This window comes from Schistocerca nitens, chromosome 3 (genome assembly GCF_023898315.1).
Source record: "Schistocerca nitens isolate TAMUIC-IGC-003100 chromosome 3, iqSchNite1.1, whole genome shotgun sequence".
Classification (NCBI taxonomy): domain Eukaryota; kingdom Metazoa; phylum Arthropoda; class Insecta; order Orthoptera; family Acrididae; genus Schistocerca; species Schistocerca nitens.
In genome coordinates, this window is record NC_064616.1 from 739,164,531 (window position 1) to 739,188,876 (window position 24,346).

The following is a 24,346-nucleotide window of genomic DNA, read 5'->3' on the forward strand; positions in this document are numbered from 1 at the left end:
GCACACTTATAGAGAGCTGCTTAGGCTGTACGTGGCACTGATCAATCCTCTGGAAATGTAATAGCTCCAGTGGAAGGAACACATCATTTACTAAAAGACTGATGGGCCACAGAATAAATCCCATAAATCCTTGATGCACCGATACAAAATAATCATGGTTCTCATTGTATGAAATTTAGTGTGTCAGTAAGATTGTGAAGGATTAACTACCAAACCTTTTTTAATTATGTATCACTTTATCTCACAGATGTTTCGTTTTAGGATATAATGTAAGAATAAAGAGTTGTAGTTCAGAATAATGATATTTCATAATAGACGTTCGAGATAATTAATGGGAAGTCGAGACCGCCACTGTTTGAATGCAGGTAAAGACAGGCAGTACATCAAGACGTGCTCACAATGTATTAAAGACAACAGTAGAATTGCATCAACTTTAGCAGTCATTCAATGCATTCAATCAAACATGACCATTGTAAAATCATCCTTGCATCATGGCCTCTGGGTCTGCAGTGTGCAGTCATTAAGACTGTTGGGAAGGTAATTCCCAATGCACACATACAAAGAATTCTTTAAGCTGTTCGTGGCACTGATCAATCCTCTGGAATTGTAATAGCTCCAGTGGAAGGAACACATCATTTAATAATAGACTCGTGTGGCCTCAGAATGTATCCCATAAATGCTTGGCGCAACGATATAAAATAATCATGGTTCTCATTGTATGAAACTTACTGTATCAGTAAGATTGTGAGGGATTATCTACCAAACAATTTATAATTATGTATCACCTTATCTCACAGATGTCTTGTTTTGAGATATCATGTAACAAAAAGAGTTATATTACCCAATTGTAAAATTTCGTATTAGCCACTTGAGATAATTCATGGGAAGTCGAGACCGCCACTGTTTGCATGCCGGTAAAGACGGGCAGTACATCAAGACATGTTCACAAAGTATTGAAGACAACAGTTGAATTGCATCAACTTTAGCAGTCATTCAATGCATTCAATCAAATATGACCATTGTAAAATCATCCTTGCATCATGGCCTCTGGGTCTGCAGTGTGCAGTCATTAAGACTGTTGGGAAGGTAATTCCCAATGCACACATACAAAGAATTCTTTAAGCTGTTCATGGCACTGATCAATCCTCTGGAAATGTAATAGCTCCAGTGGAAGGAACACATCATTTAATAATAGACTCGTGTGGCCTCAGTATGTATCCCATAAATGCTTGGCGCAACGATACAAAATAATCACGGTTCTCATTGTATGAAACTTACTGTATCAGTAAGATTGTGAGGGACTATCTACCAAACAATTTATAATTATGTATCACCTTATCTCACAGATGTCTTGTTTTGAGATATCATGTAACAAAAAGAGTTATATTACCCAATAGTAAAATTACGTATTAGCCACTCGAGATAATTCATGGGAAGTGAAGACTGCCACTGGTTGCATGCAGGTAAAGACCGGCAGTACATCAAGACATGTTCACAACGTATTGAAGACAACAGTTGAATTGCATCAACTTTTGCAGTCATTTAATGCATGCAATCAAACGTAAGCATCGTAAAATCATACTTCCATCATGGCCTCTGCGTCTGCAGTGCTCATTCATTAAGACTGCTGGGAAGGTGATTTCGAATGCGTCATGGGATAAGCTCACTTATAGAGACATGTTTACGCTGTACATGGCACTGATCAATCCTCTGGAAATGTTATAGCTCCAGTGGAAGGAACACATCATTTAATAATAGACTCGTGTGACCTCAGAATGTATCCCATAAATGCTTGGCGCAACGATACAAAATAATCACGGTTCTCATTGTATGAAATTTACTGTATCAGTAAGATTGTGAGGGATTATCTACCAAACAATTAATAATTATGTATCACCTTATCTCAAAGATGTCTTGTTTTGAGATATCAAGTAACAAAATGAGTTATATTACACAATAGTAAAACTTCATAATAGCCACACGAGATAATTCATGGGAAGTCGAGACCGCCACTGTTTGCATGCAGGTAAAAACAGGCAGTACATCAAGATATGTTCACAATGTATTGAAGACAACAGTTGAATTGCATCAACTTTTGCAGTCATTCAATGCATGCAATCAAACGTAACCATCGTAAAATCATACTTCTATCATGGCCTCTGGGTCTGCAGTGCTCATTCATTAAGACTGTTGGGAAGGTGATTCCCAATGCGTCATGGGATAAGCACACTTATAGAGAGCTGCTTCGGCTGTATGTGGCACTGATCAATCCTCTGGAAATGTAATAGCTCTAGTGGAAGGAACACATCATTTACTAAAAGACTGATGGGCCACAGAATAAATCCCATAAATCCTTGATCCACCGATACAAAAGAATCATGGTTCTCATTGTATGAAATTTAGTCTGTCAGTAAGATTGTAAAGGATTAACTACCAAACCTTTTTTAATTATGTATCACTTTATCTCACACATGTTTTGTTATAGGATATAATGTAAGAATAAAGGGTTGTAGTTCAGAATAATGATATTTCATAATAGATGTTCGAGATAATTAATGGGAAGTCGAGACCGCCACTGTTTGCATGCAGGCAAGGACAGGCAGTACATCAAGACATGTTCACAACGTATTGAAGACAACAGTTGAATTCCATCAACTTTAGCAGTCATTCAATGCATGCAATCAAATTTAACCATTGTAAAATCATAATTGCATCAAGGTCTCTGGGTCTGCAGTGTGCAGTCATTAAGACTGTTGGGAAGGTGATTTCGAATGCGTCATGGGATAAGCACACTAATAGAGAGCTGTTTACGCTGTACATGTCACTGATCAATCCTCTGGAAATGTAATAGCTCCAGTGGAATGAACACATCATTTAATAATAGACTCGTGTGGCCTCAGAATGTATCCCATAAATGCTTGGCGCAACGATATAAAATAATCACGGTTCTCATTGTATGAAACTTACTGTATCAGTAAGATTGTGAGGGATTATCTACCAAACTATTTATAATTATGTATCACCTTATATAACAGTTGTCTTGTTTTGAGATATCATGTAACAAAAAGAGTTATATTACCCAATAGTAAAATTTCGTATTAGCCACTCGAGATAATTCATGGGAAGTCAAGACCGCCACTGTTTGCATGCAGGTAAAGACCGGCAGTACATCAAGACATATTCACAACGTATTGAAGACAACAGTTGAATTGCATCAACTTTAGCAGTCATTCAATGCATTCAATCAAACATGACCATTGGAAAATCGTCCTTGCATCATGGCCTCTGGGTCTGCAGTGTGCAGTCATTAAGACTGTTGGGAAGGTAATTCCCAAAGCACACATACAAAGAATTCCTAAAGCTGTTCGTGGCACTGATCAATTATCTGGAAAAGGAATAGCTCCAGTGGAAGGAACACATCATTTAATAATAGACTCGTGTGGCCTCAGAATGTATCCCATAAATGCTTGGCGCAAAGATATAAAATAATCACGGTTCTCATTGTATGGAACTTACTGTATCAGTAAGATTGTGAGGGATTATCTACCAAACAATTTATAAGTATGTATCACCTTATCTCACAGATGTCTTGTTTTGAGATATCATGTAACAAAAAGAGTTATATTACGCAATTGTAAAATTTCGTATTAGCCACTCGAGATAATTCATGGGAAGTCGAGACCACCACTGTTTGCATGCAGGTAAAGACCGGCAGTACATCAAGACATGTTCACAACGTGTTGAAGACAACAGTTGAATTGCATCAGTTTTTGCAGTCATTCAATGCATGCAATGAAACGTAACCATCGTAAAATCATACTTCCATCATGGCCTCTGGGTCTGCAGTGGTCATTCATTAAGACTGTTGGGAAGATGATTTCGAATGCGTCATGGGATAAGCACACTTGTAGTGAGCTCTTTAGGCTGTACGTGGCACTGATCAATCCTCTGGAAATGTAGTAGCTCCAGTGGAAGGAACACATCATTTAATAATAGACTCGTGTGACCTCAGAATGTATCCCATAAATGCTTGGCGCAACGATACAAAATAATCACGGTTCTCATTGTATGAAATTTACTGTATCAGTAAGATTGTGAGGGATTATCTACCAAACAATTAATAATTATGGATCACCTTATCTCAAAGATGTCTTGTTTTGAGATATCAAGTAACAAAATGAGTTATATTACACAATAGTAAAACTTCATAATAGCCACACGAGATAATTCATGGGAAGTCGGGACCGCCACAGTTTGCATGCAGGTAAAGACAGGCAGTACAAAATGACATGTTCCCAACGTATTGAAGACAACAGTTGAATTGCCTCAACTTTCGCAGTCATTCAATGCATGGAATCAAACGTAACCATCGTAAAATCATACTTCCATCATGGCCTCTAGGTCTGCAGTGCTCACTCATTAAGACTGTTGGGAAGGTGATTTCGAATGCGTCATGAGATAAGCACACTAATAGAGAGCTGTTTAGGCTGTATATGTCACTGATCAATCCTCTGGAAAAGTAATAGCTCCAGTGGAAGGAACACATCATTTGATAATAGACTCGTGTGGCCTCAGAATGTATCCCATAAATGCTTGGCGCAACGATATAAAATAATCACGGTTCTCATTGTATGAAACTTACTGTATCAGTAAGATTGTGAGGGATTATCTACCAAACAATTTATAATTATGTATCACCTTATCTCACAGATGTCTTGTTTTGAGATATCATGTAACAAAAAGAGCTATATTACCCAATAGTAAAATTTCGTATTAGCCACTCGAGATTATTCATGGGAAGTGAAGACTGCCACTGGTTGCATGCAGGTAAAGACCGGCAGTACATCAAGACATGTTCACAACGTATTGAAGACAACAGTTGAATTGCATCAACTTTTGCAGTCATTTAATGCATGCAATCAAACGTAACCATCGTAAAATCATACTTCCATCATGGCCTCTGGGTCTGCAGTGCTCATTCATTAAGACTGTTCGGAAGGTGATTTCGAATGCGTCATGGGATAAGCACACTTACAGAGAGCTGCTTAGGCCATACGTGGCACTGATCAATCCTCTGGAAATGTAATAGCTCCAGTGGAAGGAACACATCATTTACTAAAAGACTGATGGGCCACAGAATAAATCCCATGAATCCTTGATCCACCGATACAAAAGAATCATGGTTCTCATTGTATGAAATTTAGTCTGTCAGTAAGATTGTGAAGGATTAACTACCAAACCTTTTTTAATTATGTATCACTTTATCTCACACATGTTTTGTTTTAGGATATAATGTAAGAATAAAGGGTTGTAGTTCAGAATAATGATATTTCATAATAGATGCTCGAGATAATTAATGGGAAGTCGAGACCGCCACTGTTTGCATGCAGGTAAAGACAGGCAGTACATCAAGACGTGTTCACAATGTATTAAAGACAACAGTTGAATTGCATCTACTTTTGCAGTCATTCAATGCATGCAATGAAACGGAACCATCGTAAAATCATACTTCCATCATGGCCTCTGCGTCTGCAGTGCTCATTCATTAAGACTGCTGGGAAGGTGATTTCGAATGCGTCATGGGATAAGCTCACTTATAGAGACATGTTTACGCTGTACATGGCACTGATCAATCCTCTGGAAATGTTATAGCTCCAGTGGAAGGAACACATCATTTAATAATAGACTCGTGTGACCTCAGAATGTATCCCATAAATGCTTGGCGCAACGATACAAAATAATCACGGTTCTCATTGTATGAAATTTACTGTATCAGTAAGTTTGTGAGGGATTATCTACCAAACAATTAATAATTATGTATCACCTTATCTCACAGATGTCTTGTTTTGAGATATCATGTAACAAAAAGAGTTATATTACCAAATAGTAATATTTCCTAATAGCCACTCGAGATAATTCATGGGAAGTCGAGACCGCCACTGTTTGCATGCAGGTAAAAACAGGCAGTACATCAAGATATGTTCACAATGTATTGAAGACAACAGTTGAATTGCATCAACTTTTGCAGTCATTCAATGCATGCAATCAAACGTAACCATCGTAAAATCATACTTCCATCATGGCCTCTGGGTCTGCAGTGCTCATTCAATAAGACTGATGGGAAGGTGATTTCGAATGCGTTATGGTATAAGCACACTTATAGAGAGCTGTTTAGGCTGTACATGGCACTGATCAATCCTCTGGAAATGTAATAGCTCCAGTGGAAGGAACACATCATTTAATAATAGACTCGTGTGGCCTCAGAATGTATCCCATAAATGCTTGGCGCAACGATACAAAATAATCACGGTTCTCATTGTATGACATTTACTGTATCAGTAAGTTTGTGAGGGATTATCTACCAAACAACTAATAATTATGTATCACCTTATCTCACAGATGTCTTGTTTTGAGATATCATGTAACAAAAAGAGTTATATTACCCAATAGTAAAATTTCCTAATAGCCACTCCAGATAATTCATGGGAAGTCGAGATCGCCACTGTTTGCATGCAGGTAAAGACAGGCAGTACATCCAGCCATGTTCACAATGTATTAAAGAGAACAGTAGAATTGCATCAACTTTAGCAGTCATTCAATGCATTCAATCAAACATGACCATTGTAAAATCATCCTTGCATCATGGCCTCTGGGTCTGCAGTGCTCATTCATTAAGACTGTTGGGAAGGTGAATTCGAATGCGTCATGGGATAAGCACACTTATAGAGAGCTGCTTAGGCTGTACGTCGCACTGATCAATCCTCTGGAAATGTAATAGCTCCAGTGGAAGGAACACATCATTTACTAAAAGACTGATGGGCCACAGAATAAATCCCATAAATCCTTGATGCACCGATACAAAATAATCATGGTTCTCATTGTATGAAATTTAGTGTGTCAGTAAGATTGTGAAGGATTAACTACCAAACATTTTTTAATTATGTATCACTTTATCTCACAGATGTTTTGTTTTAGGATATAATGTAAGAATAAAGAGTTGTAGTTCAGAATAATGATATTTCATAATAGACGTTCGAGATAATTAATGGGAAGTCGAGACCGCCACTGTTTGCATGCAGGTAAAGACAGGCAGTACATCAAGACGTGCTCACAATGTATTAAAGACAACAGTAGAATTGCATCAACTTTAGCAGTCATTCAATGCATTCAATCAAACATAACCATTGTAAAATCATCCTTGCATCATGGCCTCTGGGTCTGCAGTGTGCAGTCATTAAGACTGTTGGGAAGGTAATTCCCAATGCACACATACAAAGAATTCTTTAAGCTGTTCGTGGCACTGATCAATCCTCTGGAATTGTAATAGCTCCAGTGGAAGGAACACATCATTTAATAATAGACTCGTGTGGCCTCAGAATGTATCCCATAAATGCTTGGCGCAACGATATAAAATAATCATGGTTCTCATTGTATGAAACTTACTGTATCAGTAAGATTGTGAGGGATTATCTACCAAACAATTTATAATTATGTATCACCTTATCTCACAGATGTCTTGTTATGAGATATCATGTAACAAAAAGAGTTATATTACCCAATTGTAAAATTTTGTATTAGCCACTCGAGATAATTCATGGGAAGTCGAGACCGCCACTGTTTGCATGCCGGTAAAGACGGGCAGTACATCAAGACATGTTCACAAAGTATTGAAGACAACAGTTGAATTGCATCAACTTTAGCAGTCATTCAATGCATTCAATCAAATATGACCATTGTAAAATCATCCTTGCATCATGGCCTCTGGGTCTGCAGTGTGCAGTCATTAAGACTGTTGGGAAGGTAATTCCCAATGCACACATACAAAGAATTCTTTAAGCTGTTCGTGGCACTGATCAATCCTCTGGAAATGTAATAGCTCCAGTGGAAGGAACACATCATTTAATAATAGACTCGTGTGGCCTCAGTATGTATCCCATAAATGCTTGGCGCAACGATACAAAATAATCACGGTTCTCATTGTATGAAACTTACTGTATCAGTAAGATTGTGAGGGACTATCTACCAAACAATTTATAATTATGTATCACCTTATCTCACAGATGTCTTGTTTTGAGATATCATGTAACAAAAAGAGTTATATTACCCAATAGTAAAATTACGTATTAGCCACTCGAGATAATTCATGGGAAGTGAAGACTGCCACTGGTTGCATGCAGGTAAAGACCGGCAGTACATCAAGACATGTTCACAACGTATTGAAGACAACAGTTGAATTGCATCAACTTTTGCAGTCATTTAATGCATGCAATCAAACGTAAGCATCGTATAATCATACTTCCATCATGGCCTCTGCGTCTGCAGTGCTCATTCATTAAGACTGCTGGGAAGGTGATTTCGAATGCGTCATGGGATAAGCTCACTTATAGAGACATGTTTACGCTGTACATGGCACTGATCAATCCTCTGGAAATGTTATAGCTCCAGTGGAAGGAACACATCATTTAATAATAGACTCGTGTGACCTCAGAATGTATCCCATAAATGCTTGGCGCAACGATACAAAATAATCACGGTTCTCATTGTATGAAATTTACTGTATCAGTAAGTTTGTGAGGGATTATCTACCAAACAATTAATAATTATGTATCACCTTATCTCACAGATGTCTTGTTTTGAGATATCATGTAACAAAAAGAGTTATATTACCAAATAGTAAAATTTCCTAATAGCCACTCGAGATAATTCATGGAAAGTCGAGACCGCCACTGTTTGCATGCAGGTAAAAACAGGCAGTACATCAAGATATGTTCACAATGTATTGAAGACAACAGTTGAATTGCATCAACTTTTGCAGTCATTCAATGCATGCAATCAAACGTAACCATCGTAAAATCATCCTTGCATCATGGCCTCTGGGTCTGCAGTGCTCATTCGTAAGACTGATGGGAAGGTGATTTCGAATGCGTTATGGTATAAGCACACTTATAGAGAGCTGTTTAGGCTGTACATGGCACTGATCAATCCTCTGGAAATGTAATAGCTCCAGTGGAAGGAACACATCATTTAATAATAGACTCGTGTGGCCTCAGAATGTATCCCATAAATGCTTGGCGCAACGATACAAAATAATCACGGTTCTCATTGTATGACATTTACTGTATCAGTAAGTTTGTGAGGGATTATCTACCAAACAATTAATAATTATGTATCACCTTATCTCACAGATGTCTTGTTTTGAGATATCATGTAACAAAAAGAGTTATATTACCCAATAGTAAAATTTCCTAATAGCCACTCCAGATAATTCATGGGAAGTCGAGATCGCCACTGTTTGCATGCAGGTAAAGACAGGCAGTACATCCAGACATGTTCACAATGTATTAAAGAGAACAGTAGAATTGCATCAACTTTAGCAGTCATTCAATGCATTCAATCAAACATGACCATTGTAAAATCATCCTTGCATCATGGCCTCTGGGTCTGCAGTGCTCATTCATTAAGACTGTTGGGAAGGTGAATTCGAATGCGTCATGGGATAAGCACACTTATAGAGAGCTGCTTAGGCTGTACGTGGCACTGATCAATCCTCTGGAAATGTAATAGCTCCAGTGGAAGGAACACATCATTTACTAAAAGACTGATGGGCCACAGAATAAATCCCATAAATCCTTGATGCACCGATACAAAATAATCATGGTTCTCATTGTATGAAATTTAGTGTGTCAGTAAGATTGTGAAGGATTAACTACCAAACATTTTTTAATTATGTATCACTTTATCTCACAGATGTTTTGTTTTAGGATATAATGTAAGAATAAAGAGTTGTAGTTCAGAATAATGATATTTCATAATAGACATTCGAGATAATTAATGGGAAGTCGAGACCGCCACTGTTTGCATGCAGGTAAAGACAGGCTTCACATCAAGACGTGTTCACAATGTATTAAAGACAACAGTAGAATTGCATCAACTTTAGCAGTCATTCAATGCATTCAATCAAACATGACCATTGTAAAATCATCCTTGCATCATGGCCTCTGGGTCTGCAGTGTGCAGTCATTAAGACTGTTGGGAAGGTAATTCCCAATGCACACATACAAAGAATTCTTTAAGCTGTTCGTGGCACTGATCAATCCTCTGGAATTGTAATAGCTCCAGTGGAAGGAACACATCATTTAATAATAGACTCGTGTGGCCTCAGAATGTATCCCATAAATGCTTGGCGCAACGATATAAAATAATCATGGTTCTCATTGTATGAAACTTACTGTATCAGTAAGATTGTGAGGGATTATCTACCAAACAATTTATAATTATGTATCACCTTATCTCATTGATGTCTTGTTTTGAGATATCATGTAACAAAAAGAGTTATATTACCAAATAGTAAAATTTCCTAATAGCCACTCGAGATAATTCATGGGAAGTCGAGACCGCCACTGTTTGCATGCAGGTAAAAACAGGCAGTACATCAAGATATGTTCACAATGTATTGAAGACAACAGTTGAATTGCATCAACTTTTGCAGTCATTCAATGCATGCAATCAAACGTAACCATCGTAAAATCATACTTCCATCATGGCCTCTGGGTCTGCAGTGCTCATTCGTAAGACTGATGGGAAGGTGATTTCGAATGCGTTATTGTATAAGCACACTTATAGAGAGCTGTTTAGGCTGTACATGGCACTGATCAATCCTCTGGAAATGTAATAGCTCCAGTGGAAGGAACACATCATTTAATAATAGACTCGTGTGGCCTCAGAATGTATCCCATAAATCCTTGGCGCAACGATACAAAATAATCACGGTTCTCATTGTATGACATTTACTGTATCAGTAAGTTTGTGAGGGATTATCTACCAAACAATTAATAATTATGTATCACCTTATCTCACAGATGTCTTGTTTTGAGATATCATGTAACAAAAAGAGTTATATTACCCAATAGTAAAATTTCCTAATAGCCACTCCAGATAATTCATGGGAAGTCGAGATCGCCACTGTTTGCATGCAGGTAAAGACAGGCAGTACATCCAGCCATGTTCACAATGTATTAAAGAGAACAGTAGAATTGCATCAACTTTAGCAGTCATTCAATGCATTCAATCAAACATGACCATTGTAAAATCATCCTTGCATCATGGCCTCTGGGTCTGCAGTGCTCATTCATTAAGACTGTTGGGAAGGTGAATTCGAATGCGTCATGGGATAAGCACACTTATAGAGAGCTGCTTAGGCTGTACGTGGCACTGATCAATCCTCTGGAAATGTAATAGCTCCAGTGGAAGGAACACATCATTTACTAAAAGACTGATGGGCCACAGAATAAATCCCATAAATCCTTGATGCACCGATACAAAATAATCATGGTTCTCATTGTATGAAATTTAGTGTGTCAGTAAGATTGTGAAGGATTAACTACCAAACCTTTTTTAATTATGTATCACTTTATCTCACAGATGTTTCGTTTTAGGATATAATGTAAGAATAAAGAGTTGTAGTTCAGAATAATGATATTTCATAATAGACGTTCGAGATAATTAATGGGAAGTCGAGACCGCCACTGTTTGAATGCAGGTAAAGACAGGCAGTACATCAAGACGTGCTCACAATGTATTAAAGACAACAGTAGAATTGCATCAACTTTAGCAGTCATTCAATGCATTCAATCAAACATGACCATTGTAAAATCATCCTTGCATCATGGCCTCTGGGTCTGCAGTGTGCAGTCATTAAGACTGTTGGGAAGGTAATTCCCAATGCACACATACAAAGAATTCTTTAAGCTGTTCGTGGCACTGATCAATCCTCTGGAATTGTAATAGCTCCAGTGGAAGGAACACATCATTTAATAATAGACTCGTGTGGCCTCAGAATGTATCCCATAAATGCTTGGCGCAACGATATAAAATAATCATGGTTCTCATTGTATGAAACTTACTGTATCAGTAAGATTGTGAGGGATTATCTACCAAACAATTTATAATTATGTATCACCTTATCTCACAGATGTCTTGTTTTGAGATATCATGTAACAAAAAGAGTTATATTACCCAATTGTAAAATTTCGTATTAGCCACTTGAGATAATTCATGGGAAGTCGAGACCGCCACTGTTTGCATGCCGGTAAAGACGGGCAGTACATCAAGACATGTTCACAAAGTATTGAAGACAACAGTTGAATTGCATCAACTTTAGCAGTCATTCAATGCATTCAATCAAATATGACCATTGTAAAATCATCCTTGCATCATGGCCTCTGGGTCTGCAGTGTGCAGTCATTAAGACTGTTGGGAAGGTAATTCCCAATGCACACATACAAAGAATTCTTTAAGCTGTTCATGGCACTGATCAATCCTCTGGAAATGTAATAGCTCCAGTGGAAGGAACACATCATTTAATAATAGACTCGTGTGGCCTCAGTATGTATCCCATAAATGCTTGGCGCAACGATACAAAATAATCACGGTTCTCATTGTATGAAACTTACTGTATCAGTAAGATTGTGAGGGACTATCTACCAAACAATTTATAATTATGTATCACCTTATCTCACAGATGTCTTGTTTTGAGATATCATGTAACAAAAAGAGTTATATTACCCAATAGTAAAATTACGTATTAGCCACTCGAGATAATTCATGGGAAGTGAAGACTGCCACTGGTTGCATGCAGGTAAAGACCGGCAGTACATCAAGACATGTTCACAACGTATTGAAGACAACAGTTGAATTGCATCAACTTTTGCAGTCATTTAATGCATGCAATCAAACGTAAGCATCGTAAAATCATACTTCCATCATGGCCTCTGCGTCTGCAGTGCTCATTCATTAAGACTGCTGGGAAGGTGATTTCGAATGCGTCATGGGATAAGCTCACTTATAGAGACATGTTTACGCTGTACATGGCACTGATCAATCCTCTGGAAATGTTATAGCTCCAGTGGAAGGAACACATCATTTAATAATAGACTCGTGTGACCTCAGAATGTATCCCATAAATGCTTGGCGCAACGATACAAAATAATCACGGTTCTCATTGTATGAAATTTACTGTATCAGTAAGATTGTGAGGGATTATCTACCAAACAATTAATAATTATGTATCACCTTATCTCAAAGATGTCTTGTTTTGAGATATCAAGTAACAAAATGAGTTATATTACACAATAGTAAAACTTCATAATAGCCACACGAGATAATTCATGGGAAGTCGAGACCGCCACTGTTTGCATGCAGGTAAAAACAGGCAGTACATCAAGATATGTTCACAATGTATTGAAGACAACAGTTGAATTGCATCAACTTTTGCAGTCATTCAATGCATGCAATCAAACGTAACCATCGTAAAATCATACTTCTATCATGGCCTCTGGGTCTGCAGTGCTCATTCATTAAGACTGTTGGGAAGGTGATTCCCAATGCGTCATGGGATAAGCACACTTATAGAGAGCTGCTTCGGCTGTATGTGGCACTGATCAATCCTCTGGAAATGTAATAGCTCTAGTGGAAGGAACACATCATTTACTAAAAGACTGATGGGCCACAGAATAAATCCCATAAATCCTTGATCCACCGATACAAAAGAATCATGGTTCTCATTGTATGAAATTTAGTCTGTCAGTAAGATTGTAAAGGATTAACTACCAAACCTTTTTTAATTATGTATCACTTTATCTCACACATGTTTTGTTATAGGATATAATGTAAGAATAAAGGGTTGTAGTTCAGAATAATGATATTTCATAATAGATGTTCGAGATAATTAATGGGAAGTCGAGACCGCCACTGTTTGCATGCAGGCAAGGACAGGCAGTACATCAAGACATGTTCACAACGTATTGAAGACAACAGTTGAATTCCATCAACTTTAGCAGTCATTCAATGCATGCAATCAAATTTAACCATTGTAAAATCATAATTGCATCAAGGTCTCTGGGTCTGCAGTGTGCAGTCATTAAGACTGTTGGGAAGGTGATTTCGAATGCGTCATGGGATAAGCACACTAATAGAGAGCTGTTTACGCTGTACATGTCACTGATCAATCCTCTGGAAATGTAATAGCTCCAGTGGAATGAACACATCATTTAATAATAGACTCGTGTGGCCTCAGAATGTATCCCATAAATGCTTGGCGCAACGATATAAAATAATCACGGTTCTCATTGTATGAAACTTACTGTATCAGTAAGATTGTGAGGGATTATCTACCAAACTATTTATAATTATGTATCACCTTATATAACAGTTGTCTTGTTTTGAGATATCATGTAACAAAAAGAGTTATATTACCCAATAGTAAAATTTCGTATTAGCCACTCGAGATAATTCATGGGAAGTCAAGACCGCCACTGTTTGCATGCAGGTAAAGACCGGCAGTACATCAAGACATATTCACAACGTATTGAAGACAACAGTTGAATTGCATCAACTTTAGCAGTCATTCAATGCATTCAATCAAACATGACCATTGGAAAATCGTCCTTGCATCATGGCCTCTGGGTCTGCAGTGTGCAGTCATTAAGACTGTTGGGAAGGTAATTCCCAAAGCACACATACAAAGAATTCCTAAAGCTGTTCGTGGCACTGATCAATTATCTGGAAAAGGAATAGCTCCAGTGGAAGGAACACATCATTTAATAATAGACTCGTGTGGCCTCAGAATGTATCCCATAAATGCTTGGCGCAAAGATATAAAATAATCACGGTTCTCATTGTATGGAACTTACTGTATCAGTAAGATTGTGAGGGATTATCTACCAAACAATTTATAAGTATGTATCACCTTATCTCACAGATGTCTTGTTTTGAGATATCATGTAACAAAAAGAGTTATATTACGCAATTGTAAAATTTCGTATTAGCCACTCGAGATAATTCATGGGAAGTCGAGACCACCACTGTTTGCATGCAGGTAAAGACCGGCAGTACATCAAGACATGTTCACAACGTGTTGAAGACAACAGTTGAATTGCATCAGTTTTTGCAGTCATTCAATGCATGCAATGAAACGTAACCATCGTAAAATCATACTTCCATCATGGCCTCTGGGTCTGCAGTGGTCATTCATTAAGACTGTTGGGAAGATGATTTCGAATGCGTCATGGGATAAGCACACTTGTAGTGAGCTCTTTAGGCTGTACGTGGCACTGATCAATCCTCTGGAAATGTAGTAGCTCCAGTGGAAGGAACACATCATTTAATAATAGACTCGTGTGACCTCAGAATGTATCCCATAAATGCTTGGCGCAACGATACAAAATAATCACGGTTCTCATTGTATGAAATTTACTGTATCAGTAAGATTGTGAGGGATTATCTACCAAACAATTAATAATTATGGATCACCTTCTGTCACAGATGTCTTGTTTTGATATATCATGTAACAAAATGAGTTATATTACCCATTAGTAAAATTTCCTAATAGCCACTCGATATAATTCATGGGAAGTCGGGACCGCCACAGTTTGCATGCAGGTAAAGACAGGCAGTACAAAATGACATGTTCCCAACGTATTGAAGACAACAGTTGAATTGCCTCAACTTTCGCAGTCATTCAATGCATGGAATCAAACGTAACCATCGTAAAATCATACTTCCATCATGGCCTCTAGGTCTGCAGTGCTCACTCATTAAGACTGTTGGGAAGGTGATTTCGAATGCGTCATGAGATAAGCACACTAATAGAGAGCTGTTTAGGCTGTATATGTCACTGATCAATCCTCTGGAAAAGTAATAGCTCCAGTGGAAGGAACACATCATTTGATAATAGACTCGTGTGGCCTCAGAATGTATCCCATAAATGCTTGGCGCAACGATATAAAATAATCACGGTTCTCATTGTATGAAACTTACTGTATCAGTAAGATTGTGAGGGATTATCTACCAAACAATTTATAATTATGTATCACCTTATCTCACAGATGTCTTGTTTTGAGATATCATGTAACAAAAAGAGCTATATTACCCAATAGTAAAATTTCGTATTAGCCACTCGAGATTATTCATGGGAAGTGAAGACTGCCACTGGTTGCATGCAGGTAAAGACCGGCAGTACATCAAGACATGTTCACAACGTATTGAAGACAACAGTTGAATTGCATCAACTTTTGCAGTCATTTAATGCATGCAATCAAACGTAACCATCGTAAAATCATACTTCCATCATGGCCTCTGGGTCTGCAGTGCTCATTCATTAAGACTGTTCGGAAGGTGATTTCGAATGCGTCATGGGATAAGCACACTTACAGAGAGCTGCTTAGGCCATACGTGGCACTGATCAATCCTCTGGAAATGTAATAGCTCCAGTGGAAGGAACACATCATTTACTAAAAGACTGATGGGCCACAGAATAAATCCCATGAATCCTTGATCCACCGATACAAAAGAATCATGGTTCTCATTGTATGAAATTTAGTCTGTCAGTAAGATTGTGAAGGATTAACTACCAAACCTTTTTTAATTATGTATCACTTTATCTCACACATGTTTTGTTTTAGGATATAATGTAAGAATAAAGGGTTGTAGTTCAGAATAATGATATTTCATAATAGATGCTCGAGATAATTAATGGGAAGTCGAGACCGCCACTGTTTGCATGCAGGTAAAGACAGGCAGTACATCAAGACGTGTTCACAATGTATTAAAGACAACAGTTGAATTGCATCTACTTTTGCAGTCATTCAATGCATGCAATGAAACGGAACCATCGTAAAATCATACTTCCATCATGGCCTCTGCGTCTGCAGTGCTCATTCATTAAGACTGCTGGGAAGGTGATTTCGAATGCGTCATGGGATAAGCTCACTTATAGAGACATGTTTACGCTGTACATGGCACTGATCAATCCTCTGGAAATGTTATAGCTCCAGTGGAAGGAACACATCATTTAATAATAGACTCGTGTGACCTCAGAATGTATCCCATAAATGCTTGGCGCAACGATACAAAATAATCACGGTTCTCATTGTATGAAATTTACTGTATCAGTAAGTTTGTGAGGGATTATCTACCAAACAATTAATAATTATGTATCACCTTATCTCACAGATGTCTTGTTTTGAGATATCATGTAACAAAAAGAGTTATATTACCAAATAGTAATATTTCCTAATAGCCACTCGAGATAATTCATGGGAAGTCGAGACCGCCACTGTTTGCATGCAGGTAAAAACAGGCAGTACATCAAGATATGTTCACAATGTATTGAAGACAACAGTTGAATTGCATCAACTTTTGCAGTCATTCAATGCATGCAATCAAACGTAACCATCGTAAAATCATACTTCCATCATGGCCTCTGGGTCTGCAGTGCTCATTCAATAAGACTGATGGGAAGGTGATTTCGAATGCGTTATGGTATAAGCACACTTATAGAGAGCTGTTTAGGCTGTACATGGCACTGATCAATCCTCTGGAAATGTAATAGCTCCAGTGGAAGGAACACATCATTTAATAATAGACTCGTGTGGCCTCAGAATGTATCCCATAAATGCTTGGCGCAACGATACAAAATAATCACGGTTCTCATTGTATGACATTTACTGTATCAGTAAGTTTGTGAGGGATTATCTACCAAACAACTAATAATTATGTATCACCTTATCTCACAGATGTCTTGTTTTGAGATATCATGTAACAAAAAGAGTTATATTACCCAATAGTAAAATTTCCTAATAGCCACTCCAGATAATTCATGGGAAGTCGAGATCGCCACTGTTTGCATGCAGGTAAAGACAGGCAGTACATCCAGCCATGTTCACAATGTATTAAAGAGAACAGTAGAATTGCATCAACTTTAGCAGTCATTCAATGCATTCAATCAAACATGACCATTGTAAAATCATCCTTGCATCATGGCCTCTGGGTCTGCAGTGCTCATTCATTAAGACTGTTGGGAAGGTGAATTCGAATGCGTCATGGGATAAGCACACTTATAGAGAGCTGCTTAGGCTGTACGTCGCACTGATCAATCCTCTGGAAATGTAATAGCTCCAGTGGAAGGAACACATCATTTACTAAAAGACTGATGGGCCACAGAATAAATCCCATAAATCCTTGATGCACCGATACAAAATAATCATGGTTCTCATTGTATGAAATTTAGTGTGTCAGTAAGATTGTGAAGGATTAACTACCAAACATTTTTTAATTATGTATCACTTTATCTCACAGATGTTTTGTTTTAGGATATAATGTAAGAATAAAGAGTTGTAGTTCAGAATAATGATATTTCATAATAGACGTTCGAGATAATTAATGGGAAGTCGAGACCGCCACTGTTTGCATGCAGGTAAAGACAGGCAGTACATCAAGACGTGCTCACAATGTATTAAAGACAACAGTAGAATTGCATCAACTTTAGCAGTCATTCAATGCATTCAATCAAACATAACCATTGTAAAATCATCCTTGCATCATGGCCTCTGGGTCTGCAGTGTGCAGTCATTAAGACTGTTGGGAAGGTAATTCCCAATGCACACATACAAAGAATTCTTTAAGCTGTTCGTGGCACTGATCAATCCTCTGGAATTGTAATAGCTCCAGTGGAAGGAACACATCATTTAATAATAGACTCGTGTGGCCTCAGAATGTATCCCATAAATGCTTGGCGCAACGATATAAAATAATCATGGTTCTCATTGTATGAAACTTACTGTATCAGTAAGATTGTGAGGGATTATCTACCAAACAATTTATAATTATGTATCACCTTATCTCACAGATGTCTTGTTATGAGATATCATGTAACAAAAAGAGTTATATTACCCAATTGTAAAATTTTGTATTAGCCACTCGAGATAATTCATGGGAAGTCGAGACCGCCACTGTTTGCATGCCGGTAAAGACGGGCAGTACATCAAGACATGTTCACAAAGTATTGAAGACAACAGTTGAATTGCATCAACTTTAGCAGTCATTCAATGCATTCAATCAAATATGACCATTGTAAAATCATCCTTGCATCATGGCCTCTGGGTCTGCAGTGTGCAGTCATTAAGACTGTTGGGAAGGTAATTCCCAATGCACACATACAAAGAATTCTTTAAGCTGTTCGTGGCACTGATCAATCCTCTGGAAATGTAATAGCTCCAGTGGAAGGAACACATCATTTAATAATAGACTCGTGTGGCCTCAGTATGTATCCCATAAATGCTTGGCGCAACGATACAAAATAATCACGGTTCTCATTGTATGAAACTTACTGTATCAGTAAGATTGTGAGGGACTATCTACCAAACAATTTATAATTATGTATCACCTTATCTCACAGATGTCTTGTTTTGAGATATCATGTAACAAAAAGAGTTATATTACCCAATAGTAAAATTACGTATTAGCCACTCGAGATAATTCATGGGAAGTGAAGACTGCCACTGGTTGCATGCAGGTAAAGACCGGCAGTACATCAAGACATGTTCACAACGTATTGAAGACAACAGTTGAATTGCATCAACTTTTGCAGTCATTTAATGCATGCAATCAAACGTAAGCATCGTATAATCATACTTCCATCATGGCCTCTGCGTCTGCAGTGCTCATTCATTAAGACTGCTGGGAAGGTGATTTCGAATGCGTCATGGGATAAGCTCACTTATAGAGACATGTTTACGCTGTACATGGCACTGATCAATCCTCTGGAAATGTTATAGCTCCAGTGGAAGGAACACATCATTTAATAATAGACTCGTGTGACCTCAGAATGTATCCCATAAATGCTTGGCGCAACGATACAAAATAATCACGGTTCTCATTGTATGAAATTTACTGTATCAGTAAGTTTGTGAGGGATTATCTACCAAACAATTAATAATTATGTATCACCTTATCTCACAGATGTCTTGTTTTGAGATATCATGTAACAAAAAGAGTTATATTACCAAATAGTAAAATTTCCTAATAGCCACTCGAGATAATTCATGGAAAGTCGAGACCGCCACTGTTTGCATGCAGGTAAAAACAGGCAGTACATCAAGATATGTTCACAATGTATTGAAGACAACAGTTGAATTGCATCAACTTTTGCAGTCATTCAATGCATGCAATCAAACGTAACCATCGTAAAATCATCCTTGCATCATGGCCTCTGGGTCTGCAGTGCTCATTCGTAAGACTGATGGGAAGGTGATTTCGAATGCGTTATGGTATAAGCACACTTATAGAGAGCTGTTTAGGCTGTACATGGCACTGATCAATCCTCTGGAAATGTAATAGCTCCAGTGGAAGGAACACATCATTTAATAATAGACTCGTGTGGCCTCAGAATGTATCCCATAAATGCTTGGCGCAACGATACAAAATAATCACGGTTCTCATTGTATGACATTTACTGTATCAGTAAGTTTGTGAGGGATTATCTACCAAACAATTAATAATTATGTATCACCTTATCTCACAGATGTCTTGTTTTGAGATATCATGTAACAAAAAGAGTTATATTACCCAATAGTAAAATTTCCTAATAGCCACTCCAGATAATTCATGGGAAGTCGAGATCGCCACTGTTTGCATGCAGGTAAAGACAGGCAGTACATCCAGACATGTTCACAATGTATTAAAGAGAACAGTAGAATTGCATCAACTTTAGCAGTCATTCAATGCATTCAATCAAACATGACCATTGTAAAATCATCCTTGCATCATGGCCTCTGGGTCTGCAGTGCTCATTCATTAAGACTGTTGGGAAGGTGAATTCGAATGCGTCATGGGATAAGCACACTTATAGAGAGCTGCTTAGGCTGTACGTGGCACTGATCAATCCTCTGGAAATGTAATAGCTCCAGTGGAAGGAACACATCATTTACTAAAAGACTGATGGGCCACAGAATAAATCCCATAAATCCTTGATGCACCGATACAAAATAATCATGGTTCTCATTGTATGAAATTTAGTGTGTCAGTAAGATTGTGAAGGATTAACTACCAAACATTTTTTAATTATGTATCACTTTATCTCACAGATGTTTTGTTTTAGGATATAATGTAAGAATAAAGAGTTGTAGTTCAGAATAATGATATTTCATAATAGACATTCGAGATAATTAATGGGAAGTCGAGACCGCCACTGTTTGCATGCAGGTAAAGACAGGCTTCACATCAAGACGTGTTCACAATGTATTAAAGACAACAGTAGAATTGCATCAACTTTAGCAGTCATTCAATGCATTCAATCAAACATGACCATTGTAAAATCATCCTTGCATCATGGCCTCTGGGTCTGCAGTGTGCAGTCATTAAGACTGTTGGGAAGGTAATTCCCAATGCACACATACAAAGAATTCTTTAAGCTGTTCGTGGCACTGATCAATCCTCTGGAATTGTAATAGCTCCAGTGGAAGGAACACATCATTTAATAATAGACTCGTGTGGCCTCAGAATGTATCCCATAAATGCTTGGCGCAACGATATAAAATAATCATGGTTCTCATTGTATGAAACTTACTGTATCAGTAAGATTGTGAGGGATTATCTACCAAACAATTTATAATTATGTATCACCTTATCTCACAGATGTCTTGTTATGAGATATCATGTAACAAAAAGAGTTATATTACCCAATTGTAAAATTTTGTATTAGCCACTCGAGATAATTCATGGGAAGTCGAGACCGCCACTGTTTGCATGCCGGTAAAGACGGGCAGTACATCAAGACATGTTCACAAAGTATTGAAGACAACAGTTGAATTGCATCAACTTTAGCAGTCATTCAATGCATTCAATCAAATATGACCATTGTAAAATCATCCTTGCATCATGGCCTCTGGGTCTGCAGTGTGCAGTCATTAAGACTGTTGGGAAGGTAATTCCCAATGCACACATACAAAGAATTCTTTAAGCTGTTCGTGGCACTGATCAATCCTCTGGAAATGTAATAGCTCCAGTGGAAGGAACACATCATTTAATAATAGACTCGTGTGGCCTCAGTATGTATCCCATAAATGCTTGGCGCAACGATACAAAATAATCACGGTTCTCATTGTATGAAACTTACTGTATCAGTAAGATTGTGAGGGACTATCTACCAAACAATTTATAATTATGTATCACCTTATCTCACAGATGTCTTGTTTTGAGATATCATGTAACAAAAAGAGTTATATTACCCAATAGTAAAATTACGTATTAGCCACTCGAGATAATTCATGGGAAGTGAAGACTGCCACTGGTTGCATGCAGGTAAAGACCGGCAGTACATCAAGACATGTTCACAACGTATTGAAGACAACAGTTGAATTGCATCAACTTTTGCAGTCATTTAATGCATGCAATCAAACGTAAGCATCGTATAATCATACTTCCATCATGGCCTCTGCGTCTGCAGTGCTCATTCATTAAGACTGCTGGGAAGGTGATTTCGAATGCGTCATGGGATAAGCTCACTTATAGAGACATGTTTACGCTGTACATGGCACTGATCAATCCTCTGGAAATGTTATAGCTCCAGTGGAAGGAACACATCATTTAATAATAGACTCGTGTGACCTCAGAATGTATCCCATAAATGCTTGGCGCAACGATACAAAATAATCACGGTTCTCATTGTATGAAATTTACTGTATCAGTAAGTTTGTGAGGGATTATCTACCAAACAATTAATAATTATGTATCACCTTATCTCACAGATGTCTTGTTTTGAGATATCATGTAACAAAAAGAGTTATATTACCAAATAGTAAAATTTCCTAATAGCCACTCGAGATAATTCATGGAAAGTCGAGACCGCCACTGTTTGCATGCAGGTAAAAACAGGCAGTACATCAAGATATGTTCACAATGTATTGAAGACAACAGTTGAATTGCATCAACTTTTGCAGTCATTCAATGCATGCAATCAAACGTAACCATCGTAAAATCATACTTCCATCATGGCCTCTGGGTCTGCAGTGCTCATTCAATAAGACTGATGGGAAGGTGATTTCGAATGCGTTATGGTATAAGCACACTTATAGAGAGCTGTTTAGGCTGTACATGGCACTGATCAATCCTCTGGAAATGTAATAGCTCCAGTGGAAGGAACACATCATTTAATAATAGACTCGTGTGGCCTCAGAATGTATCCCATAAATGCTTGGCGCAACGATACAAAATAATCACGGTTCTCATTGTATGACATTTACTGTATCAGTAAGTTTGTGAGGGATTATCTACCAAACAATTAATAATTATGTATCACCTTATCTCACAGATGTCTTGTTTTGAGATATCATGTAATAAAAAGAGTTATATTACCCAATAGTAAAATTTCCTAATAGCCACTCCAGATAATTCATGGGAAGTCGAGATCGCCACTGTTTGCATGCAGGTAAAGACAGGCAGTACATCCAGACATGTTCACAATGTATTAAAGAGAACAGTAGAATTGCATCAACTTTAGCAGTCATTCAATGCATTCAATCAAACATGACCATTGTAAAATCATCCTTGCATCATGGCCTCTGGGTCTGCAGTGCTCATTCATTAAGACTGTTGGGAAGGTGAATTCGAATGCGTCATGGGATAAGCACACTTATAGAGAGCTGCTTAGGCTGTACGTGGCACTGATCAATCCTCTGGAAATGTAATAGCTCCAGTGGAAGGAACACATCATTTACTAAAAGACTGATGGGCCACAGAATAAATCCCATAAATCCTTGATGCACCGATACAAAATAATCATGGTTCTCATTGTATGAAATTTAGTGTGTCAGTAAGATTGTGAAGGATTAACTACCAAACATTTTTTAATTATGTATCACTTTATCTCACAGATGTTTCGTTTTAGGATATAATGTAAGAATAAAGAGTTGTAGTTCAGAATAATGATATTTCATAATAGACGTTCGAGATAATTAATGGGATGTCGAGACCGCCACTGTTTGCATGCAGGTAAAGACAGGCAGTACATCAAGACGTGCTCACAATGTATTAAAGACAACAGTAGAATTGCATCAACTTTAGCAGTCATTCAATGCATTCAATCAAACATGACCATTGTAAAATCATCCTTGCATCATGGCCTCTGGGTCTGCAGTGTGCAGTCATTAAGACTGTTGGGAAGGTAATTCCCAATGCACACATACAAAGAATTCTTTAAGCTGTTCGTGGCACTGATCAATCCTCTGGAATTGTAATAGCTCCAGTGGAAGGAACACATCATTTAATAATAGACTCGTGTGGCCTCAGAATGTATCCCATAAATGCTTGGCGCAACGATATAAAATAATCATGGTTCTCATTGTATGAAACTTACTGTATCAGTAAGATTGTGAGGGATTATCTACCAAACAATTTATAATTATGTATCACCTTATCTCACAGATGTCTTGTTTTGAGATATCATGTAACAAAAAGAGTTATATTACCCAATTGTAAAATTTTGTATTAGCCACTCGAGATAATTCATGGG